Genomic DNA, 15064 nt, shown 5'->3' on the forward strand with positions numbered 1-15064 from the left:
TGCAAGGACCCAGTGCTTTTCTAGAACCAGTAAAAGGTCTTCCAGACATGAGGAAGTTTACCATTAAAAGCCTGAGGGATGAGATGGAGTTGGGGAAGAAGTGTTCTGAGTTGGCCAGAGGTAAATTTGGCTGGGAGTCCTAGTAAGCACGGATCCCCCCTCCATGGTTATCAACACGACACAAACATCCAGTGTGTTTGGCATTCATCTTCTTCCTCTCCCCATCCCCAAGCTTTTACTTCTATTGGTTTTGTTTCGTTTTGTTTTGTTTGCGGTACGCGGGCCTCTCACTGTTGTGGCCTCTCGCGTTGTGGAGCACAGGCTCCGGACGCACAGGCTCAGTGGCCATGGCTTACGGTTACGGGCCCAGCCGCTCCGCGGCATGTGGGATCTTCCTGGACCGGGGCACGAACCCGCGGCCCTTGCATCGGCAGGCGGGCTCTCAACCACTGCGCCACCAGGGAAGCCCTTCTACTGGTTTTTGCATGCTGTATCCCAGTTACGAATCCTGATAGCAATGATTTCCTTAATACATTCTGGACGGTGACTGCTGACATGGAAGCAAACCCTTAGGAAGAAAAATTGGAAAAAGGGGAAAAGAAAGAGAAAGATACAAAAATATAAAGACAGACTATTAAACCGGCCCCCAAATATATATAACAATTGCATAGAGAGCCTCCTTTGTCACTTAAAGGGAAAAGAGCTCACTAACCTGGAAACAGAAAGATGAGTGATTTTTAAGTGCATGTTTCAAACAAATTATCTGAGTTCATTAGTACCAGTATTCCTAATGAACACTTAGGACTGGTGTGAATCATGTCTCTGCTGACTCCATTAGGGAACAGATGAGCGAACAGTTGAAGTGGGATCACAGAGAGAGACGCTGAGAGATCTGTGATTTAGAAGGTGGGCAGCTCTCCTCTGAGAGGTTTGAGTGTCCTCTAACTTCACACAAACGGGGCCTCCCAGGCTCAGCTGCAGAGGCAGCCTCTGGTTAAGAGATGCAGAGTCGGGTCCTTCACGGAGACTCGTAGGAAATTTGCACTGGTGGTTCGCTCATTGCCATGGCAACCACTCAAATGCAGAGGGGCACATACATTTGTTCATTTTTACAATTATTCTATTATTTATATTGAGGTATCTCTGAGAGGATGATACATTTCTGGGGAGGAGCCAGAAAAGCTATTCCTGAGACAAAAAAGACAATTAATCACAGGTGCCCCAAAGTGGAAATACATGTTTGCTAATCACTAGGGGCACCATCCCTTCCCACCTAGCCTAAAGGGAAATCTTCAATACACAGTGGGATTTTCTGCTACTCACAAAAGAGGGAAATTGGCAGGTCTCACTTATCAAACCCCGTTTTCAGCAATCGGCAGACATTTCTTCTTCTTTGCCAGATCTGTTTCTTTTTTGATCTGGAGTTTTCTCACGGTGCATGGTTCATTATACTTAATTATCTAGAATATATCACTACATCCAAAAGTAACGTGGCTTTTTGAAAACTCACCTGAGAAAACTTCTTGTTTGACTCTGAAAACGTAATGCAAAATCTAGGCTTAAAATGTAATGAATTTTGTTTTTTGACAAATCTTGCAGAATAAATGAATAAATAAACAAGCAAACACATGAACAATCAAATAAATAAATCCCCAAACCCTTTAATATTTCGTGTGGATAATTTGATATGCTTCTAATTTTTGCTGATTTGATTCCAAGGATTTAGAGTAAAAAGTATAGGAATGGGGGCAGTTCCTGTGGAGAAATAGAGAGTGAGAGAAAATTTCAATCAAGGGTGCAGAGATGTGTGGTCAAAGATATTCCTCTTAGAGCATTATTATTACAAAATTATGTGATAGACATAGCTGCATATATAATAATTTAACACATATAAAATGTAGTGCATATGTAATACATATATACTAGAACTAACTTGAAAGTTCAAAAATGGGAAATTGGTTTAATTATAGTTTATGCAAACAATAGAATATCTGCAGTCATTAGCCAGTAAGAATGATGATGTAGGCAAATTTGTTGACATAGAATAATGCCTATGATGTATTGAGTGTTTAAAAACTAAGAAAGCAAGAACAAAGGGCAGATTTAAAAAATGTGTATTTTATCATCAAATTTTGCTTTCAAAATCTTCTATGTCTACTTTGTATTTATAGAGAAAAAAATTAGAAGTAGCATTGTTGAAAGTTTAATAGTCATTATCTCTGGTGATGGGATTGTGTGTGATCTTTCTTGTTTTTTCCTCTCTTCATAGAACATGAGCAGAATAGTGATATAATTGCAGTTGTATTCTATGATTTATTAATTACCTATTATGTGTCAGAGGGAGTTGAGTAGGGATAGAACATGACTCCATAAGTAGGTGAAACTTACAACCCTGACGTTTTTTACATCATGCCCCATTCAACAGAAATGCAGTTTGCCAGTGTTAAATATGCTCTTTTTTGTGTGTCACACTCCTACTAAGTCTTCTCTTGAGATTCTTCTGAATTCTACACACTTTAAGGATTTTAAAAAGATAGCAGATCATTTGATCTCATTTAAATCAAAGATTTTAGTTCCAATAAGCAAACTACAGATGAAATGAACATATGGGTGACAGAATGGATATAAACGCAATGTCTGAAATTGACAGGAATTAGTATCCAAATCGGAGGAACTCCTAAAACCAAAACAGTAAAGGATGTGAATAGGAAGTGAGAGTTATTTTATCCCAGAGATACCCACAAACAGGTCCATAATGTAACCTGCAGAAGAATATTCCTAGAAGTAATATTATATTTTTTGGAAGTTGCAAGCAACCTAGATATTAATCAGTAGGGTTATAGATATTGTTTACGCAGTAAACAAAAGCTATGCACTAGATGTACAAACAGCAACATGAATAGACCCTAAAAACAGTGTCGAGTAAAAAAATAAGAAAAAAATGAGATCTTTAAGTCAACAGCTCTTGGTAAATTATAAGTGCAAATATAAATAAAATAATACTATGAATTTCACAAGGATATAAGCATGTTTAAAGACATAAATGTATTAGAGTGTATGTCTTTGGGAAAGGGCAATGGGAGAGAGAAGAGAATTGAAAAGAAAAATAAATGGAAAACAGCCTTTCTTTCCATTATTTTCTGAAACAGAAAGTGTGTGTATGAGAATTTCTCAAATCTTAACCAATTCAAAGGCTGAAATGTTGGGTGAAATGATATTTTGGAGGGTAAAAAAGAGTTTCGTATGTGTGAAACCTGGAAATACTCTCACATCTGATATCCAGTTTATTAGTATATCCCTTTGTCTCTTCCTTCAGACTATATACAGAATCTGCCTACTTCTTTTCACCTCCACTTCTACCATCTTAGTATAATTCATTGTCTTCTTTTGCCATAACTCATGCAATTGTCTCCAAACAGGTTTCCTTGCCTCACCAGGCCCCTTACCCAGATGTCCCTGCACCTCACCGCCCCCCCAACCCCCCCGCAAAATCAAATCTCCAAACAGAAGCCAACGTGATGTTCTAAGTGCCTCGTTCAGGTCATGCTACTGTTTAACCAAGAACCCGACAATGGTTTCCCATCTAACAGAATAACGTTTTGTTTTTTTGTTGTTGTTGTTTTTCAAATTTTTTTTTTTTTTTTGGCTGCGCCAGGTGTCATGCGGGACCTTAGCTCCCCGACCAGAGATTGAACTCGCGCCCCCTGCAGTGGAAGACCGGAGTCTTAACCACTGGACCGCCAGGGAAGTCCAATTTTTTGTATACATAGGTCTACAAGGCTCTCCATGACCTAGAACTGCCCCCATCCCCAGCACACCTCTACGACTTCAAATCCCATGTCAGGACCTTTGTATTTGCCACTTCCTCAGCCCAGCCCGGAACCCTAATCCCTGCTCAAGGTCACCTCCTCAGAGCGGTCTTCCCTGATCGCCCTGTCTAAAATAGCAAAGCCACTTTTCTCCTTTCCATCTAACCTCTTTACCTGTTTAATTTTTTTTTTATGACATTAATTATCACACAGCAGAGTATTTGTCACCAGATGCACTTACCCCACTAGAAAGAGAGTGCCTTGAGGATAGGGACATCCTTTGATGTCCGAGTCAGTTTCCAGTGCCCTGAATGAATCACTGAATGAAAGAATGAAGAAAATGAGGTGGAAGAGAGAGAGATAGAGACAGGCAGACAGAGAAAGAGAGAGAAGAGAGACCTGCTCTCTGTTGGAGCCACCATGCTTGAAGTAAGAATGATTCTTTTGGACTAATCCTTCTCTTACTCCTTCCCTTTCTGACTTCCTCCCTGGATTTCTTTCTTTCTTTCTTTTTTAACATCTTTATTGGTGTATAATTGCTTTACCATGGTGTGTTAGTTTCTGCTGTATAACAAAGTGAGTCAGCTTTATATATACATATATCCCCATATCTCCTCCCTCTTGCATCTCACCCTCACCCTCCCTATCCCACCCCTCTAGGTGGTCACAAAGCACTGAACTGATCTCCCTGTGCTATGTGGCTGCTTTCCACTAGCTATCTATTTTACATTTGGTAGTGTATATATGTCCATGCCACTCTCTCACTTTGTCCCAGCTTACCCTTCCCCCTCCCCGTGTCCTCAAGTCCATTCTCTACGTCTGCGTCTTTATTCCTGTCCTCCCCTAGGTTCTTCAGAACCATTTTTTTTTTAGATTCCATATATATGGTATTTGTTTTTCTCTTTCTGACTTGCTTCACTCTGTATGACAGACTCTAGGTCCATCCACCTCACTGCAAATAACTCAATTTCCTTTCATTTTATGGCTGAGTAATATTCCATTGTATATATGTGCCACATCTTCTTTATCCATTCATCTATCAGTGGACACTTAGGTTGCTTCCATGTCCTGGCTATTGTGAATAGAGCTGCAATGGACATTGTGGTACATGACTTTTTGAATTATGGTTTTCTCAGGGCATATGCCCAGTAGTGGGATTGCTGGGTCATATGGTAGTTCTATTTTTAGTTATTTAAGGAACCTCCATACTATTCTGCATAGTGGCTGTATCAATTTACATTCCTACCAACAGTGCAAGAGGGTTCCCTTTTCTCCACACCCTCTCCAGCAAGTATTGTTTGTAGATTTTTTGATGATGGCCATTCTGACTGGTGTGAGGTGATACCTCATTATAGTTTTGATTTGCAGTTCTCTAATGATTCGTGATGTTTAGCGTCCTTTCATGTGTTTGTTGACAATCTGTATGTCTTCTTTGAAGAAATGTCTATTTAGGTCTTCTGCCCATTTTTGGATTGGGTTGTCTGTTTTTTGATATTGAGCTGCATGAGCTGCTTGTAAATTTTGGAGATTAACTCTTTGTCAGTTGCTTCATTTGCAAATATTTTCTCCCATTCTGAGGGTTGTCTTTTCATCTTGTTTATGGTTTCCTTTGTGTGCAAAAGCTTTTAAGTTTCATTAGGTCCCATTTGTTTATTTTTGTTGTTATTTCTATTTCTCTGGGAGGTGGGTCAAAAAGGATCTTGGTGTGATTTATGTCATAGAGTGTTCTGCCTATGTTTTCCTCTAAGAGTTTTATAGTGCCTGGCATTACATTTAGCTCTTTAAGCCATTTTGAGTTTATTTTTGTGTATGGTGCTAGGGAGTGTTCTAATTTCATTCTTTTACAGGTAGCTGTCCAGTTTTCCCAGCACCACTTACCGAAGAGGCTGTCTTTTCTCCGTATATTCTTGCCTCCTTTATCAAAAATAAGGTGACCATATATGCATGGGTTTATCTCTGAGCTTTCTATCCTGTTCCATTGATCTGTCTTTCTGTTTTTGTGCCAGTAATCAAGCCATACTGTCTTGATTACTGTAGCTTTGTAGTATAGTCTGAGGTCAAGGAGTCTGATTCCTCCAGCTCCATTCTTTTCCCTCAAGACTGCTTTGGCTATTCGGAGTCTTTTGTGTCTCCATATAAATTTTAAGATTTTTTGTTCTAGTTCTGTAAAAAATGCCACTGGTAATTTGATAGGGATTGCATTGAATCTGTAGATTGCTTTGGGTAGTATAGTCATTTTCACAATGTTGATTCTTCCAATCCAAGAACATGGTATGTCTCTCCATCTCTTTGTATCATCCTTAATTTCTTTCATCAGTGTCTTATAGTTTTCTGCATACAGGTCTTTTGTCTCCTTAGGTAGGTTTATACCTAGGTATTTTATTCTCTTTGTTGCAGTGGCAAATGGGAGTGTTTCCTTAATTTCTCTTTCAGATTTTTCATCATTAGTGCATAGGAATGCAAGAGATTTCTGTGCATTACTTTTGTATTCTACTACTTTACCAAATTCATTATTTAGCTCTAGTAGTTTTCTGGTAGCATCTTTAGGATTCTCTATGTACAGGATCATTTCATCTGCAAACAGTGACAACGTTACTTCTTCTTTTCCGATTTGGATTCCTTTATTACTTTTTATTTTCTGATTGCTGTGGCTAAAACTTTCAAAACTGTGTTGAATAATAATGGTGAGAGTGGGCAACCTTGTCTTCTTTCTGATCTTAGATGAAATGGTTTCAGTTTTTGACCATTGAGAACGATGTTGGCTGTGGGTTTGTCATATATGGCCTTTATTATATTGAGGAAAGTTCCCTCTATGACTACTTTCTGGAGGGTTTTTATCATAAATTGGCATTGAATTTTGTCAAAATCTTTTTCTGCATCTATTGAGATGATCATATGGTTTTTCTCCTTCATTTTGTTAATATGGTTTATCACATTGATTGATTTGTGTATATTGAAGAATCCTTGCATTCCTGGGATAAACCCCACTTGATCATGGTGTATGATCCTTTTAATGTGCTGTTGGATTCTGTTTGCTAGTATTTTGTTGAGGTTTTTTTGCATCTATGTTCATCAGTGATATTGGCCTGTAGTTTTCTTTCTTTGTGACATCTTTGTCTGGTTTTGGTATCAGGGTGATGGTGGCTTCATAGAATGAGTTTGGGAGTGTTCCTCCCTCTGCTATATTTCGGAAGAGTTTGAGAAGGATAAGTGTTAGCTCTTCTCAAAATGTTTGATTGATCGCCTGTGAAGCCATCTGGTCCTGGGCTTTTGTTTGTTGGAAGATTGTTAATCACAGTTTCAATTTCAGTGCTTGTGATTGGTCTGTTATATTTTCTATTTCTTCCTGGTTCAGTCTCAGAAGGTTGTGCTTTTCTTAGAATTTGTCCATTTCTTCCAGGTTGTCCACTTTATTGGCATATAGTTGCTTGTAGTAATCTCTCATGATCCTTTGTATTTCTGCAGTGTCAGCTGTTACTTCTCTGTTTTCATTTATAATTCTATAGATTTGATCTTCTCCCTTTTTCTATTGATGAGTCTGGCTAATGGTGTATCAATTTTGTTTATCTTCTTAAAGAAGATAAACAGCTTTTGGTATTATTGATCTTTGTTATTGTTTCCTTCATTTCTTTTTCATTTATTTCTGATCTGATCTTTATGATTTCTTTCCTTCTGTTGACTTTGGGGTTTTTTTGCTCTTCTTTCTCTAATTGCTTTAGGTGTAAGGTTAGGTTGTTTATTTGAGATGGGTCTTGTTTCTTGAGGTAGGTTTATATTGCTATAAACTTCACTCTTAGAACTGCTTTTGCTGCATCCCATAAGTTTTGGGTCGTCGTGTTTTCATTGTCATTTATTTCTAGGTATTTTTTGATTTCTTCTCTGATTTCTTCAGTGACCTCTTGGTTATTTAGTAGTGTACTGTTTAGTCTCCATGTGTTGGTATTTTTTACAGATTTTTTTTCCCTGTGATTGATATCTAGTCTCATAATATTGTGGTCAGAAAGGATGCTAGATACAATTTCAATTTTCTTAAATTTACCAAGGCTTGATTTGTGACCCAAGATATGATCTATCCTGGAGAATGTTCCACGAGCACTTGAGAAGAAAGTGTATTCTGTTGTATTTGGATGGAATGCCCTAAAAATATCAATTAAGTCCATCTTGTTTAATGTATCATTTAAAGCTTGTGTTTCCTTATTTATTTTCAGTTTGGATGATCTGTCCATTGGTGAAAGTGGGGTGTTAAAGTCCCCTGCTGTGATTGTGCTACTGTTGATTTCCCCTTTTATGGCTGTTAGCATTTACCTTATGCACTGAGGTGCTCCTATGTTGGGTGCATAAATATTTACAATTGTTATATCTTCTTGGATTGATCCCTTGATCATTATGTAGCGTCCTTGTTTGTCTCTTGTAATAGTCTTTATTTTAAAGTCTATTTTATCTGATATGAGAATTGCTACTCCAGCTTTCTTTTGATTTCCATTTGCATGGAAAATCTTTTTCCATCCCCTCACTTTCAGCCTGTATGTGTCCCTAGGTCTGAAGTGGGTCTCTTGTACACAGCATATATACGGGTCTTGTTTTTTTTAATCCATTCATCCAGTCTATGTCTCTTGGTTGGAGCATTTAATCCATTTACATTTAAGGTAATTATCGATATGTATGTTCCTATTAGCATTTTCTTAATTGTTTTGGGTTTGTTATTGTAGGTCTTTTCCTTCCCGTGTGTTTCCTGCCTAGAGAAGTTCCTTTAGCAGTTGTTGTGAAGCTGATTTAGTGGTGCTGAATCCTCTTAGCTTTTACTTGTCTCTAAATGTTCCCATTTCTCTGTCAAATCTGAATGAGATGCTTCCTGGGTAGAATAATCTTGGTTGTACGTTTGTCCCTTTCATCACTTTAAATATGTCTGCCACACCCTTCTGGCTTGCAGAGTTTCTGATCTCTTTCTGAAAGATCAGCTGTTAACCTTATGGGGATTCCTTTGTATGTTATTTGTTGTTTTTCCCTTGTTGCTTGTAATATTTTTTCTTTGTATTTAATTTTTGATAGTTTGATTAATATGTGTCTTGGCATGTTTCTCCTTGGACTTATCCTGTACTTATCCTGCACTTATCCTGCACTTCCTGGACTTGATTGACTATTTCCTTTCCCATATTAGGGAAGTTTTCAACTATAGTCTCTTCAAATATTTTCTCAGTCCCTTTCTTTTTCTCTTCTTCTGGGACCCCTATAATTCGAATGTTGGTGCATTTAATGTTGTCCCAGAGGTCTTTTAGACTGTCCTCAATTCTTTTCATTCTTTTTTCTTTATTCTGCTCTGTGGTAGTTATTTCCACTATTTTATCTTCCAGGTCACTTATCCATTCTTCTGCCTCAGTTATTCTGCTATTGATTCCTTCTAGAGAATTTTTAATTTCATTTATTGTGTTGTTCATCATTGTTTGTTTGGTCGTTAGTTCTTCTAGGTTCTTGTTAAACGTTTCTTGTATTTTCTCCATTCTATTTCCAAGATTTTGGATCATCTTTACTATCATTATTCTGAATTCTTTTTCAAGTAGACTGCCTATTTCCTCTTCATTTGTTTGGTCTGGTGGGTTTTTATCTTGCTCCTTCATCTGCTGTGTTTTTCTCTGTCTTCTCATTTTGCTTAACTTACTGTGTTTGGGGTCTCCTTTCTGCTGGCTGCAGTTTCATAATTCCTGTTGTTTTTGGTGTCTGCCCCCAGTGGTTAAGGTTGGTTCAGTTGGTTGTGTAGGCTTCCTGGTGGAGGGGGCTGGTGCCTGTGTTCTGGTGGATGAGGCTGGATCTTGTCTTTCTGGTGGGCAGGACCACGTCCGGTGCTTTGTTTTAGGGTGTATGTGACCTTATTAAGATTTTAGGCCACCTCTCTGCTAATGGGTGGGGTTGTGTTCCTGTCTTGCTAGTTGTTTGGCGTAGGGTGTCCAGCACTGTAGCTTGCTGCTCGTTGAGTGGAGCTGGGTCTTAGCGTTGAGATGGAGATCTCTGGGAGAGCTTTCGCCATTTGATATTATGTGGAGCCAGCAGGTCTCTGGTGGACCAATGTTCTGAACTCAGCTCTCCCACCTCAGAGGCACAGGCCTGACACCCGGCCAGAGCACCAAGACCCTGTCAGCCACATAGCTCAGAAGAAAAGGGAGAAAAAAAGAAAGAAAGAAAGAGAAAAATAAATAAATAATTAAAATTTAAAGAATTATTGAAAATTTAAAAATTAAAAAGTAATAGAGAAAAAGAAAGAAAGAAGAGAGCAACCAAACCAAAACACTAATCGACTCTTGATAATATGTGCTAAAAACTATACTTAAAAAAAAAAAAGGACAGACAGAACTGTAGGACTGGTAAAAGCAAAGGTACACAGACAAAATCACACAAAGACGCATACACATACACACTCACAAAAAGAGAAAAAGGAAAAAATATATATATATCTATATATAAAGAAATAAGAAGGAAGAGAGTAACCAAATCAATAAACAAATCTACCAATGATGATGAACTCTAAATACTAAACTAAGGTAAACATGAAACCAGAAACAAATTTGAGGCAGAAAGCAAACCTCAAGTCTACAGTTGCTCCCAGAGTCCACTGCCTCAGTTTTGGGATGATTCGTTGTCTATTCAGGTATTCCAGAGATGCAGGGTACATCAAGTTGATTGTGGAAGTTTAATCTGCTGTTCCTGAGGCTGCTGGGAGAGATTTCCCTTTCTCTTCTTTGTTCGAACAGCTCCCGGGGTTCAGCTTTGGATTTGGCCCTGCCTCTGGTCACCTGAGGGCGTCTTTTGGGAAGTCTGAGGTCTTCTGCCAACGTTTAGTAGGTGTTCTGTAGGAGTTTTTCCACATGTTGATGTATTTCTGTTGTATTTGTGGAGAGGAAGGTGATCTCCACATTTCACTCCTCCTCCATGTTTAAGGTCTCTCCCTCCCTGGCTTTCTTTCAAGTGTGGGTATTGATCGAGAAGTGACTGCAATAGGGAGTGGAGGCTTATTGTGACTCTGTCCAGGAAGTAGCACCTACTGCCTATTTCTACCAACCCTGGGAAGAGCTTGTACATTTGAGGAAGCTAAGTACCTTTTCAAACAGGTATAGACAGCTCTAAAGATAGACATTACATTTCTTTTCTAGTTTAAAAGCATGTCTATTGCAGAACATTTAGAAAAGGCAGATAAGCAAAAAGTAAAAAATACAGATATCCAGTAACTTCAGTATCCTGAGATGACTTCTGGTAATATTTTTATTTATTCCTTTGCAAGTTATTTTTCTCTACATTTTCACTCTGATATGCTCATACCTACCTTAAAAAAACAAGAAGTGGGATTAAAAAAAAGGAAACTTTATAAGAATGGCATTTCACCTCTCTGGTTTTCCTTCCAAAAGAACATAACCCTAGTCAAATCACGAACAAAATATCAGGCAAATCCCAACTGAGGGACATTCTACAAAGTATCTGACCATTAATCCTCGAAACGTTCAAGATCATCAAAAAGAAGGAAAGTTTGAGAAACTGTGACAACCAAGAGGAGCCTGAGGAGACATGATGACAATGTTACATGGGGTCCTGGATGGGATCCTTGAACAGAAAAAGAACATTAGGAGGAAACTGAGGAAATCTGAATAAGACATGAATTAGTTAATAATAAGACATTTATATTAGTTCATTAATTGTGATTGACATACCACAAAAGTGTAAGATATAATTAATAGAGGGAACTGTGAGTGTGTGTGCATCGGGGGGATGGAGTGCATGGGAACCATGTACTATACTCATGATTTTTCTGTAAACCTAAAACTTCCAAAATTAAAAGTTTAGTTTTAAATTGGCATTCGACATACTATACCTGAAATATATTGTGTCCTGCATAAGGGGAAGAAAAGATTGCTCTGGAAATGCGTCCTGTTTAGCAGAATTTTTCATCCCCATTCAGAATAAACCCTCGCTTTCCAATCACTTTTGAGTGAGGCAGGTAGCTAGAGCTTTTTTCTGGGATAGGAACACACACCACCCCCTCCCCAACCCTGAGTTGTGTAATTAGCTTTCTGTCAGGTATAGCCTGAGGATTTACATGTTTTGCCATGTTTAGGTTTCAGCTCAGAGCTCAGTTGTGTTATTTTAAGATCCTTCGCCTTTACAGGAAAAGGGAAACATGGAAAACACATCAATTTTTATAAAACTACATGTCTAACGAAAATAATTTACATGGAAGTGAGCAATCAGACGAGACTTGGAAGTCAGCAGTCCTGTTCAGAGAACTGTCTGCATGGAATTTCCTTGTTTTAAGAAAAGGTTTTTGTAAATCAACTATACTTCAAAAAAAAAAATACTATCATTAAAAAAAAGAAAAGCTTTTTACATAGTCTGTGAAAAGAAGGAGAGTTTCTCTATCAGTTTCTCCTCTGAAAAAGGTAGAAGGGTGAAAAATTGGATCTATTTTGCAATCAATTCAAATAGGGAATTCCTGGGTGGTCCAGTGGTTAAGAGTCTGCCCTTCCAATGCAGGGGGCAAGGGTTTGATCCCTGGTGAGGGAACTAAGATCCCACATGCCACACCGTGCGGCCAGGAAAAACAAAACAAGATATGATAAATAATGCATGTGTATTTATTCTATACATATATGTGATAGAAAGATAAACCAATAGATACAGATATTTTAGAGAGCTCTAACACATAATATGATCTAACACATCTATATACATATTACATGTTAGATCATATTATGTGTTAGAGCTCTCTCTCTCTCACTCTCAAGTATAATACAAATACCTATAAAACAAACACCCCACACTCATCACACAGTTCGAGAGAGAATATTTCAGTATCTTTGAATTCTCCTCTGTAATCCTCACTAATCACATCCCTCATCCTTTCCCTGGAGATAACCACTGTCCTGAATTTTATATTTATTATTCTCTTGTTGTCTTTATAGTTATTACCAGAGAAAAATGTACCTCTAAAGAATATCTTTTTAGTTTTGTGTATTTTTGAGTTTATATAAATGGAATTAGATGGAATGAATGAATACCTCTGTGACTTGTTTATTCACTCAACAGTATGGGCATTTTTAGTGTGTGTTTATTTGTTGTTTAAGTTTTCTTTTCTGTAAAATATCTTTTTATAACTTATATCTGCTTTTCAGTTTTTTTATAGTTTTTTTAAATCGGAGTGTAATTGCTTTACAATGTTGTGTTAGTTTCTGCTGTACAATGAAGTGAATCAGCTATATGTATACCTATATCCCCTCCCTCTTGGACCTCCCTTCCTGTCCCCCACTCCATCTTACCCATCTAGGTCGTCATAGAGCACTGAGCCAAGCTTCCTATGCTTTATAGCATGTTCCCACTAGCTACCTATTTTACACATGGTAGTGTATATATGTCAATCCTAATCTCCCAATTTGTCCCACCCTACCCTTCCCCCACCCACCATGTCCACATGTCTGTTCTCTACATCTGCGTCTCTATTCCTGCCCTGCAAATATGTTCATCTGTACCATTTTTCTAGATTCCACATATATTATCTGCTTTTCTATTGAGTTATCATTTTCTTATGAAATTTTAGGAGTTTTATTTTATTTTATTATTTATTTATTTATGGCTGTGTTGGGTCTTCGTTTCTGTGCGAGGGCTTTCTCCAGTTGTGGCAAGCGGGGACCACTCTTCATCGTGGTGCGCGGGCCTCTCACTATTGCGGCCTCTCTTGTTGCGGAGCACAGGCTCCAGATGCGCAGACTCAGTAGTTGTGGCTCACGGGCCTAGTTGCTCCGCAGCATGTGGGATCTTCCCAGACCAGGGCTCGAACCTCTGTCCCCTGCATTGGCAGGCAGATTCTCAACCACTGCGCCACCAGGGAAGCCCAGGAGTTTAAAAATATTGATATGTACATTCTGGATACTAATCATTTGTTGGTTATATATATGGTAAGTATTTTGTCCTAGTTTTATCTTATGTTTAAACTTTCTTTGTAGTCTTTTGAATAAAGAGCTTTTAATATTAATTTAATCAAATGACAGTTTTCTTTTTAGTAAGTGCTTTTTGTCTTGTTTAAGAAAGTCTTCCCTGCTTCAAAGGTCTTAAGACAGTCTTGCTTATTTTCTTTTTAAAGTTTAAAAAATTCACATTTAGGTGCTTGATCCAACTAGAATTCACTTTTGTGTAAGATGAGAGAAATAGTCCCATTTCATTTTTTGAAAATATTTCTCTGTTGTCTTCTGAGTCTCAATGCTGCCGTTGAGAAGTCAATTTTTTATCTACCTCTCCTTTCTGTATAATACACCTTTTCTCTCTTAAAGGATCTTTTCTTTGTTATTGTGATCTGAATTTTCACCAGCATGGATCTGGTTTGGGTTTCTTTGCTTGTGATTTGGGCTTCCTGAATCTGATCCTTTGTGTCTTTCATCAATTATAGAGAATTCTTGGCTAATATCTCTTTAATTTTACCTCTTCCCCATTGTCTGTATTACTTCCCTCTGATATCTTATTCCATGTATTTTTAGCCTCCTGAGTCTACCTTCTAGGTATCTCAGACCATCATATAGTCAGTCCATGATATAGTGTCTCTACTGCATTCTTGGCAATGCCTTCAGATCTGTTTTCTGGTTCACTAATTCTCTTGTCAATGGTTTCTAATATGATATATACTATGTCCACTAAATCTCTGATTTTATTTAGTATACTTTATTTATTTTTAGAAGTTCTATTTGGCTTTTATTTATACTTCCCTGCTCATTAAAAAAAATCTTTATAATGTGAAAATCTTCAAACATACCAAAGGAAAGAGAATAGTATAGTAAATCCTGATTTATTCACTATCCAGCAACAACAATGAACAATTCATGGCTAATCTTGTTTCCCCTGTATCTCTGCCTACTTCCTCTCCCACTCCAGATAGCAGTGAAGCAAATCCCAGACATCACATCATTTTATCTGTAAGAGTTAAATATGTATCTCTAATAGACAAGGATTCTCCTTTTAAAACAAACAATACCATTCTCTTACCTTCCTAAAAACCCATTGTAATTCCTTAATTTCAAGTATTCCAAGTCTCTCAAAAAATATCTTCTGGTTCCTTGGTCATATTTTTTAACATCCCTTTAATTTCTTTGAATGTAATTAAATACATTTAATTTAAACTCTATATCTAGTTTTTCCAATTCATGTGGTTCTGATATTATTATTATGATGATTTTTTTTTTTTTTTTTGCGGTACGCGGGCCTCTCACTGCTGTGGCCTCTCCCGCTGT

This window comes from Phocoena sinus, chromosome 5 (genome assembly GCF_008692025.1).
Source record: "Phocoena sinus isolate mPhoSin1 chromosome 5, mPhoSin1.pri, whole genome shotgun sequence".
Lineage (NCBI taxonomy): Eukaryota > Metazoa > Chordata > Mammalia > Artiodactyla > Phocoenidae > Phocoena > Phocoena sinus.